This window comes from Monopterus albus, unplaced genomic scaffold, assembly GCF_001952655.1.
Source record: "Monopterus albus unplaced genomic scaffold, M_albus_1.0 scaffold99.1, whole genome shotgun sequence".
Taxonomy (NCBI): Eukaryota; Metazoa; Chordata; class Actinopteri; order Synbranchiformes; family Synbranchidae; genus Monopterus; species Monopterus albus.
In genome coordinates, this window is record NW_018127979.1 from 56773 (window position 1) to 68049 (window position 11277).

General features: G+C 38.8%; 1 protein-coding gene across 1 annotated transcript in view; it reads right to left on the reverse strand.

Moving 5' to 3' along the window:
• The window catches only part of znf385b (zinc finger protein 385B), a 53984-nt gene extending 43958 nt beyond the window's left edge, over window positions 1-10026 (reverse strand). Inside the window, exon 1 of the mRNA XM_020609318.1 lies at window positions 9600-10026. The gene's annotated coding sequence lies outside the window, so the exon portion shown is untranslated. The remainder of the gene's footprint in view (window positions 1-9599) is intronic.
• Window positions 10027-11277: the final 1251 nt, after the last annotated feature.

Genomic DNA, 11277 nt, shown 5'->3' on the forward strand with positions numbered 1-11277 from the left:
TAGGTAACAAATTCCTAATTCAGTAATGTCTTGAATGGAAAGGAGGGGTGGTCCTCTATAGCTGACATTATTTATCTATGCTCTACTGGAAAAACTGCCTGAAACTATCATCTTTCTTCTCCCATCACACCTAAAACCATGTCAGAGGACATTTCGATGTTACTGTGTGTTCACATAAAAGCTGGGGTACTACATTTAAATGAAGTTTCTAAATTTTGCAGTAAACCTTTCATTACTTTTGAGGGTTTCAAACACTGTAGTGAAGAACTTGAATGCTTGTGTTGGCATTTTAGTGCTCTCATCCATGGTCATCTTGTATGAGTTTATTCTTTTTCACAGTTCTCTCTACAAAATGAGATCTTAATTTCTATGAAACAATCTAAATAAACAAAAAAATAAAATATAAAGGAATATTGTCTCGACTTTTTCAGTCGACACCACTTTGATGCAGTTTTATAAAGAAGAAGCATTATCGATTATTTATAACTTTTTTCCTTTAAAAACATAGATTGTTTGCTCTGTGAAATGTCAGAAATAATTAAAATGTCCATCACAACTCCCCAGAGCCCGAGCTCATGTGTAAACTCATCAAATGTGATATCAGCTACATCCCAATAATTTCTGAAAACGTTTACTGCAAAGGACCATGTAGTTTGGTACCATTTACAGAAAATTGGAGACAGACGGCATGGTAACCAAAATCAGATTTGAGAAATCCAAGACAATGCAACCTAACCCTAACCCCGCCCCCCCATCCCCGAGCCCTATAAACCTGTTGCTCTCAAATCTGATACTGTGTTTACAAATCTGTCTCTGGGCACTGTCAAATGCCGTGGCTCTTTCTGGAAAACGTGGAAACATAGGAAATTATTTTGAAATCAACTGAAATTGTAAAGCAAAGTGTAACATACATATGTAGGTATATTTTAGGTATATATAGGACATATAGTTGCAAAAAAAAAAAGTAATGGCACTGTTTTAATTTCCCTTGTTTTTCTGCATAAATTAGTCACGAAATGTGTTTTGATCCTCACCAAAATCACAAATATCAACAAACACAATATTTACATGCTGATAAAACACAGTCATGGTCTTTCATGTTCTTATTAAACATACCCATTAAAGATGTGAAGCGATTGTGGAAAAGCTAATGGCAACACGTGGCCTCTGATGTCACTAAACATCAACTGGACTCAGGTATTTGCAAAATGGAGGTGTGGTTTAGAACTACCTTGACTTATAAGAACACTCAATTTGTGTCAGTGTGCTGTTCACAAGCAGCATCAGCTGATGTGAGCCATCTAGAGCTAGAGCTGATCTAGAGCTGTGGATTTCCATGTAGCTGGGAAGGGTTACAAAGTCATTTCAAAGACTTTAGATATACATCAGTCCATAGTTAGACAAACTGTCAGTGAATGGAGATGATATGATAATGTGGCTACCCTCCACAGAAGGGGGCGCCAGCCAAGATCACTCCAAAGGCACAACGCAGAATTCTCAGTGAGGTAAAAATGAACCCTAGAGTAACAGCTAAAGACTTGAAGGACTCACTAGAGTTAGTTAACATCTCTGTTCATGAGTCAACCATATGCAAAATGTTGAACAGGCAGGGTATTCATGACAGGACACCATAGAGGAATCCACTGCTCTCCAAAAACTACATTGCCACATGCCTGAAGTTTACATATTGGAAAAGATAACGCTCCACAACTTAATTCATTCACTTTAAAAAAGTCCTGTATTTTAATCTATGTCCTGACTAATTCCACTAAAGGATGAGTTTACAAATTTACAAATCAGTCTTTTAGCCTGTCCATCATACAGGTCCACCTTTGATGACAATAAGCACGAGCAAGTGACCATGCTCTTTGGGCATTCATTGTGTGTGCTAATAATACAATGGCAGCACTCTCCTCAAGTTGAATAATTGCAGCACAAAAACAACAACAGTCTGTTTGGTTTAATATCTTGAAGTTGCCCAGAAAGACATCCTGATAAGCAGCAGCCCCATAAACCGTGGAACAGCTCCTAGCTTAGGCATTTTAAAACTTAAAACAGCCATGGTTATCCATCTCTTGGTTTCTTTTAACAATACACAAAGTTTAAATGACATCTCTGGCCAGAGCCTTGTGTGGCAAGACTGGTAAACGGTCTTTTACTTGCATAGCACTTTTCTATGCATTGCACCATACTCGCACTTTTTGCCCATTCACTCATTTACACTGTCAAGCACTCACACATTCACACACTGGTGATATCACCAGGAGTAACTGGGGCCTCAAGGACACTTTGACATGTGGACTGGAGAAGCCGGGAATACGAACCGCCAACCTTCCAGTTAAGAGATGTATGTACCACTCTACATCCTGCCGCCATCACTGTGTGAGGGTGTGAAGGTACAGTATGTGTGACTCATGGAAAATTCTTCTTTATAGTTTGTTTGTTGTTAGAAAGGTACTGCATATGTGCAGTCCATTTTATGATGTGTTCCTGAATTCAGCCACCTGGCAGTACAGACAATAGTTAAAATTAGCCAGATATTTATACATAATTATAAATAAACACGGTTCTGAAATGGGACATTCCATAAAAATAAATAACAATGATCACTCTACTTTTTATATTTTAATTTGATACTAGTGCTTTTACTTAATTAAACATTTGAATGCATGAATTCAATTGTAACAGAGTATTACTACACTGCAGCAGGAGAAGATCTGAGTACTTTTTCCATCACTGATAAAAAACAATGCAACCTCCAAAACAATTATTCAGTTTAATCAACACGTTTCCAAAACACTTTGGACAAAACTGAACATTATTATAACCTTGATTACACATGTATGGCTGTGTACAAATAAGCTGGCAAAGGACTGTATTCAGCCAAATAGTTCAGTCCATTAAATACATAATACAGCGTTAACAGTGCTGAGTGTAGAGAATGAGTTTTCTCGTGCACACTGGTTGAGCAGTGTAGTCCCACAAAACAAACCAGAGGAACAAATTCACATACATTTAAATAAACTGCTCAAAATATGTACTCTGTCCTCATCTTAAAAACAACTTCGTGTAACTCACTAGATGTCAACACCAGGTTTCCTGGTTGGGACTGGAAACATGAGCAAGTGTATGCCTTACATGAGGTTCTGTCTGGGACAGTACAGTCACTACAACATGTAGCTGACAATATTTATTCCACAGTGAAAACTGTTTCACATTTATTGACTTTAGAAAGTAACAGGAGAGCTTGGCTATATAATCAAACACAAATGCAAGTGTGAGACTCAAAGTTAGATTTTCTATAAAGAGTTTAGAGTATCAGATGTCCTCATTTAATATTTTGGTGTCTGCGGTTTTAGGCAACCGTGTGTGTGTGTGTGTGTGTGTGTGTGTGTGTGTGTGTGTGTGTGTGTGTGTGTCCCAGTAGTACTGAAAGGATGTAGGTAGATAATGATTGTTGACTTAAGTCAAAAGGATGGATTAGAACTATTTTCAAACTTGCTAAATGCTGTTTAATTGTATTATTGGTATTGTGCTCTCATGTATTGTGCTCTCTCATGTATATCTCAACAAGCAACAAGACCTTATCAACACCATCAACAAAGGAAATGAATGTTATAGTGACACATTACAGTAAATGTTTACTTTAAATGTGTTTACAGATGCTGAAAACTACATTATAGTGTGTTAAAAAGTACTTCAATGTTTATATACTGCTTATAAATGCTACACTGAAAGAGAGTGAATTTGAAATGTGTTCGCTGGTTATAGTAATAGATGTGTCAAATCTTCTTTTCTTAACCCTCCACCAAAAAACAAATAAACAATACTCAACAGAGTAACAAGACTCACTGTCCCTCTTAATGTCTATGGTCAGCACAGATCCAAAGATCATGAGGAACACTGTTCATCTGTTTCAGTGCAGGCTGAGAAAACACCACGGTGTATGCATGTCAGTTTAAGATTCAGTTGGATTACTGTGGATGTGGTCTGACTTTCTCACAGGTTGAACTCCTGACTACTTACTGCAGCCTCCTGACTGATGACACTGTGTGTGTCCTTCACAGTCTCTCAGTGTGTGTGTGTGTGTAATACCTCAGAGACACGAGTCATGCGGAGACACTTCATCACTGCTGTCCTATTTACACACACTTTCTCTTTCACATGTGCTGTTGACTTTTTTCCTTTTACACATTCTGTCCTTTCTACACTTCCCAGCCTCTCTTTCTCCGAAATTGCTATCAGGCCACTCATTGTGTTTTTGATAATAACCATCCAATCGCATTTCATTACAGTCATCACTTCCTCTTTGTCATATGATGGGAGATTAATTATAACTTCCTGAGACAACATGGGGAGCAGGTGCAGGTACACACACACACACACACACACACACTCACACAGGTAGCATCATAAATCACAACAGACAGAATGGGAGTAATGACGTGGCTAGTTAGCTCTCTGCACTGTAGGCAGCACCTGGCTAGCTAAGCACACACACATATCCACAGTACAACTACATATAGAAAAACATCACTAAAGTGGAAAAGAAACTTGTTACACATAGTTATTTACACAAGTGTCATCAGAAAAACTGAATTCAGAAGTTTTTATTTGATTCTATCAAAGCAAAAGCTTAACATTCTGAAAAATATGCTTTTGCTACTTTATTGCCAAAAGTTAGATGAGACAAATAAAACCACTCTCATGTCTGTCTATACAGTATACTCATAAATGTTCAGGAAATTCACAAGCTCCCCAGCAATATGTAAAGTACTTCACATTATAAGTGTATACGATAGTTAATATTAGCTCCACCTCTAAGAGCTGCAACATTAAATATAATGTATATAATAATGAATCAATAATTCTTTTCTGTAAGTACCATTTTTAATGCAGGACTGTTGCTTGTATTAGAGTGCTTTTACACTGTGGTACTGCTATTTTTACTTAAGTAAAGAGTCTAAGTACTCCTTCCACCACTGTGAAGCTGGAGCCAAGGGACAGTTAGCTTATCATAAACACTGCCTAATCTAAAACATAGGCTAGTACATAAAACCTTGTGTTATTTGTAGACTTAAGTTTTAATACAAATTCAACAAACTGAATATAATGTGTTAATTAATGACTGTGTTGATAGGTGGATTTTTGTTTACCTTTGAACAGAGCTAGGTTAGCCGTTTCCCCATTGCCAGTCTAAAGGTTAAGCTAAGCTAAGAAGCTGCAGGCTCCTAATTTATATTTAATATAAACACATCAGAGTGGTATAAGACTCTCTAACTGTCCACAAGAAGTCAAATAAGCATACTGTCCAACATTTTAAACTGTTCCTATAAAAGCTTGAGTCACACGACTAAAAGCAACCAGAAGAACAAACATGCACTGAAAAACTATCGTTTCTCTACACAACAGTGAAAAAAAATCCATAAAGTATACTGTTGGTCCAAAATATTGACATTCCTGTCTGCTCTTCTGACATAACAACAATAAAATTGTTAGATGAACTCATTACACCTGCCTGCTGTCAGTCCATACACAGAAGCACACACACACACAAAGCTACAACAGATTTGGTACAGAAACAACAGTTTGTGCTTGCTTCCATGCTTGTGTGTGTGTGTGTGTGTGTGTGTGTGTGTGTTCTCTGCAGGTTTCCAAACTAATCTGTCCTGACGTAACAACATGCTGCTTCTCAATCTGCCCACTGCTGGAGTCCTGGCACGCACACACACACAGAGACACACACAGGCAATGTTTACCAATGCTGTAACGGCTATAAATAAGTAAAATTGATTTGTGTGGAGGAGAAACTGAGTGTAACGGTAGGATAAATCTACTTTTACTGTACAACTGGACAATGCAAACTAACAGGCTACTAGTGTGAACTTAAAACTGCAGTTTTGGCTCATTATTGCATCTTAATGACTCTTTGGTCAGTCTACAGCAGGTTAGTCTAATCCCACACCTGGTTTTGATGGTTTTCAACTATCAGTTCAACATTAAGTGATTAGAGCAACAAGTTAGTCAAGATAACAGAAGGATAGTCCAGTCTCACAGCAGATTAATATAGTCTAAATGCAGATAATACAGTCAAACTGCTGGTACAGTCTAACATCAATGTAAAATAGTCAAACCACTTCATGCAGGTTACTGTGTTTGCACAGGTTAATAAGAGTGCAGTGAAACAACTAGTTAATACAGTTTAACAAGACGTTAAAAAGCCCATAGCATGCTTTTCCTTCTTTTTTCAATTATCTACAATGTTACAATGGTGGATTATCATCTTAGACGTGACATAGAGCACAAAAAATAGGGTGTACATGTGTTCTAGTATTTCTATGCAGAAGCAATTCAGTTTATACACATCTGGCAAACTCTTGTGCATGAGACTTTTTTTCTAACAAAATAAAGTATTGTGTGACATTTTGAGGATTTCCTTGAATGGTCATAAAATCCAGGGAGTTGCGTGTTCATGTAAGCTTGCCTGACATCCACCGGTGCCAATGTAAAAGCGGAATTTTTCGACTACACCTGGTTTTGTGGATATATTTTACATCCTCTTGCTGCACTGTGACCAGAGGATGTGGAGAAAAATACAGGGCCTGAGGTTACTGCATGTTTGGGAATGCTCCTGTACAGGGACTGGCCATTTTACCTGACCAGGTCTAACCTACGAGCAGCACATGAAGACCCCAGCGGTGGTAACTGATCAGCTCATCAACACTGGATTCCCCTGGAGCACAGTATCTGTTTGTTTTGACTGCTTGAGGCCAGTGTGTCTGTTGCATGTCAGGTGTTGCTGGTTAACTAGCGGATTAACAACCCATGATGTTATTGTCAGTGCTACGCTACCTGTTGGAATTAATTTCATTACTTTGGGACTGTATGTGGTCATGCGGGGGGAGACGTAGTGATCACCAGTTGGATTTATGTTAAACAGAATTGTTGTAAGGCTGGAGAAGTTACTATGTCTGCATTATGCCAGTTAAAATATGGGGTTTCTCAATTATCCGCTTTGTTTAGAGTTTTATACATCTCTTTTCATTGGTGTATGTAATAATACAGTCAAACTGCTGGTGCAGCCTAACATGTAACAATGTAAAATAGTCAAACCACTTCATGCAGGTTACTGTGTTTGCACAGGTTAATAAGAGTGCAGTGAAACAACTAGTTAATACAGTTTAACAAGACGTTAAAAAGCCCATAGCATGCTTTTCCTTCTTTTTTCAATTATCTACAATGTTACAATGGTGGATTATCATCTTAGACGTGACATAGAGCACAAAAAATAGGGTGTACATGTGTTCTAGTATTTCTATGCAGAAGCAATTCAGTTTATACACATCTGGCAAACTCTTGCGCATGAGACTTTTTTTTCTAACAAAATAAAGTATTATGTGACATTTTGAGGATTTCCTTGAATGGTCATAAATCCAGGGAGTTGCGTGTTCATGTAAGCTTGCCTGACATCCACCGGTGCCAATGTAAAAGCGGAATTTTTCGACTACACCTGGTTTTGTGGATATATTTTACATCCTCTTGCTGCACTGTGACCAGAGGATGTGGAGAAAAATACAGGGCCTGAGGTTACTGCATGTTTGGGAATGCTCCTGTACAGGGACTGGCCATTTTACCTGACCAGGTCTAACCTACGAGCAGCCCATGAAGACCCCAGCGGTGGTAACTGATCAGCTCATCAACACTGGATTCCCCTGGAGCACAGTATCTGTTTGTTTTGATTGCTTGAGGCCAGTGTGTCTGTTACATGTGAGGTGTTGCTGGTTAACTAGCGGATTAACAACCCATGATGTTATTGTCAGTGCTACGCTACCTGTTGGAATTAATTTCATTACTTTGGGACTGTATGTGGTCATGCGGGGGGAGACGTAGTGATCACCAGTTGGATTTATGTTAAACAGAATTGTTGTAAGGCTGGAGAAGTTACTATGTCTGCATTATGCCAGTTAAAATATGGGGTTTCTCAATTATCCGCTTTGTTTAGAGTTTTATACATCTCTTTTCATTGGTGTATGTATATATGTATAAAACGCTGTTCTGTGGAGGAGAAATTCATATTAATTAATGCCGTCGTGGTTTGCTGTGCTGTCCACTTGCGACACAACACCAGCAACAGGAACTGTGCATGTTCACAAACAATCCTATCAGTTTAAGGAAGAGGCTTTCTGGCTCTCTGAATCTAAAACAATTACAAACTATTTGGAATTATGAGGGGTGCCAAGGTAATCTAGAGGTACCCAAGATTAATCATTAAATGGCTGGAAATGAGCAAAATGAGCAGCCATGGGCACTTTAATATAATCTAACAACTAACACCTTCAACAGTCTCAGCATGTTTATATGGTCCAAGAGTCCAGGGGTTTTCAAACTGAGTGTGGGTCCCTCTTCTTACACATTTGAGACAATTGATTAAAACTGCTGCAACTGCGTTAAAGTAGGTTTATTGCCTTTATGTGAAAACAGTCTTACAGCCTGTCAATGCTGATTAGTATTGACATTTGGTTGGTTTGGTGCAGTAGTGGGTCAGTAATGACCAGTAACTAATTGTTATGGTTGAACAGCAGCACAATGCAGCCTTAACAAGACTTGACCGCTGCTCTGGTTCTTTCTTCTGATTGGATGAGGAGATCAGCATGCATGTGCTCCTGTCAGCTTCTGTATTAAACAGAAGACTTCTGCTTTAATTAAGTTGATTAGTGTAATTAAACTTACAGGGGCCTGAGACACATAGACTGAAGCTCCATGTCTGTGCCCAGGGGCTCATTGTGTCTATTGTGTCACAACTGTGATTACAAGTAAAAGCTCTGCTTAAAGATTGTACACAAAAGTACATAAATGTTATATTATTCAGGTGAATGACAGAGTGTTATATTATTATAATACTGGATTATTATCAAGTGGAGCTAATTTCTAGCACTTGATTCAGTGTTGGGTATAGTTTAATTATTGTCACCTCTCAGCTCTGGGTAATTCAGATGTTTTTCTGTTTTCCTACACTTTAAGAACCAAACAGTAAATGGATTGATCAAGAGCATAATCAGACTGATAAAGACAATTATTTCCAGCCTTATACAAAACCGTTAAAAATGAGCTCCATCTCAACCAACTACAAGCTTAAAGTTCTGCTTGCATGTTAATACATGAGTAGTGATATATAATAGTGTATCACTGGGACCGTTTCTGTGGCTTCAGTACATTTACTTTTGATGCGTTAAGTACATTTTTCATTCACTTTCACTCAAGTAAAGGATCAGAATACTCCTCAACCTCCGGTAAATTATCTGGGTACTTCACTGGGAGCTGGCCAGCATCATCTTTTCAGACACAAAATACAGAATATACGTCTTATAAAAACACAAACAGGTGGAAATTTTAGAAACTCGTACTGAAGTATTGTGACTTCAGTGCAAGAGATAGGGCAAAAGCCAACGGACAGAGAAACCGCCAGCGTCCGGTATTCGTCGTTTAAACAATTTGATGCTGCTCGTTCCGTTTCATAACCGTCAACTAACAAAGAAAAGACAACGAAAGACAAGGAAAAGGAGGAGAAACAAAAGAAGAGCGTGAGAAAGGTGACTTACCGGGGGAGAAGGAGGTGGTGATGGATGAAGAAAGTAGAGTCCTTTTGGATTAACGCGCCGAACTCCGCTCACACTGTCTGCAGACGCCGATCATTCATCCATAATCAATACCAATCGGGTCCAGCTGTCCTGTATGTGAGTCGGAGAGGGAGGGGTGGAGTGATTGATCAGTCATCGATCATCCAGCCATCAGTTGGAGCCTATCAGTCAGGACACTGATCAACTCTCCTGGAGCAGCAGAGCCGTGCGCTCTGCGCGGCGGGACTGCGCATGCGACACACACGCACGCATGCACGTGTACTTCTATCTTTATGAGGACACTCACTGAAATTATGCATTTCCTTGCCCCATACCCTACCCCTAACCTAAATCTAATTTTAACCTGAAGCCTAAAACCAAGTCTTGACCCTCAAAAATGTGTTTCAGGAAGCAAGGTCCGGTCAAAACGTCCTCACTTTCCAAAAATGTCCTCACACTATATAGCAAAAAAATTTTGGTCCTCACTATGTAGTAAGTACAAGAACAGACACACACAGAAATAGAGAGGCTTAAACTGGATCCAATAAAAATAAAAGAATGCAACTGGAAGGGTGTGTGAAGACAAAAATATCTGACACCAGCTTGTTACCGCTGTGCGTGTGTGCCTGAGGACAGCAGGTTCTGGTTGATTTGTTTCCAGAAAATTGGACAGAATCTATTTTAAAACTGTAAATACTGGATGTCACACACACACTGTTATCAGCAGTCCTCTTTTGTATTTACAGTCAACTCACCTGAGCCTGACGTCAGCAGGTGTCAAGTTAAAGCATCATTTTACAGTTTCCGCCAGCCAGAGCTGAAACTGTAGCAGGTAAAAGCTTCCCATTTCTGTTGTGATTGTTCTTGACAGATTCTGATGTTGTGATTTTAAATCTTATTTATACAGCTGAAAATCACAAATTTGCTTGAGTGTATATAAAAACATACAACACACTCTGTCATTAGACCTTCAAACTGGGGGAAACACATTCTCAGATGTAGAGAGAAATAAGTTGAAATTCTGCTCTGGGCCTCCAAAAACTACCAATAAAGGATAAAACATTATAAATAAATGAGAACACCACAGTTTGTGATCTAAGGCACAAGCAGAACAAATAACTGAAACAATCCATTGATATTTCTGTTGCCTTAGACAGATGTTTTTTTTCCTTGAATAGTTACTTGAATTTAAAATGCTTCTCTTTGGCCTTTATCCTCTGTTCCTTTGTTGCACTGGGTAACACATTCCTTATTTAACAAACACAAACACTAGAGTTTATTTTGACTTAGGCCCACATTCACCATCCTGCAGCCACAAATACTCACTAGAGACTAAATGTGGGTTAGGTCCCCAACTAATGCATTCTCTCCTGCTGTCTGAGGAACTCTGAGCTAAAAACTATAGTGTCCAGCAGTTTTAGGGAACTACTGAGCCTATTTTTAATGAAACTTTGTGAGGTGTTCTGACAGATCTTGAGTGGGAAACAACAGGTTTGGGAATGAGAGCCACCAACAGGAAGCCACAAAGTACTGAGAGGTGGGTTTGGTTGTTTTGACCATTTCCAGATCCAAACCAGTAAATGATGTACCAACAGATATTAGTTCCCAACAGAGGCATCGGTATTGCTATCAGATGATTAATGATAAGAAAGCTGAAGAA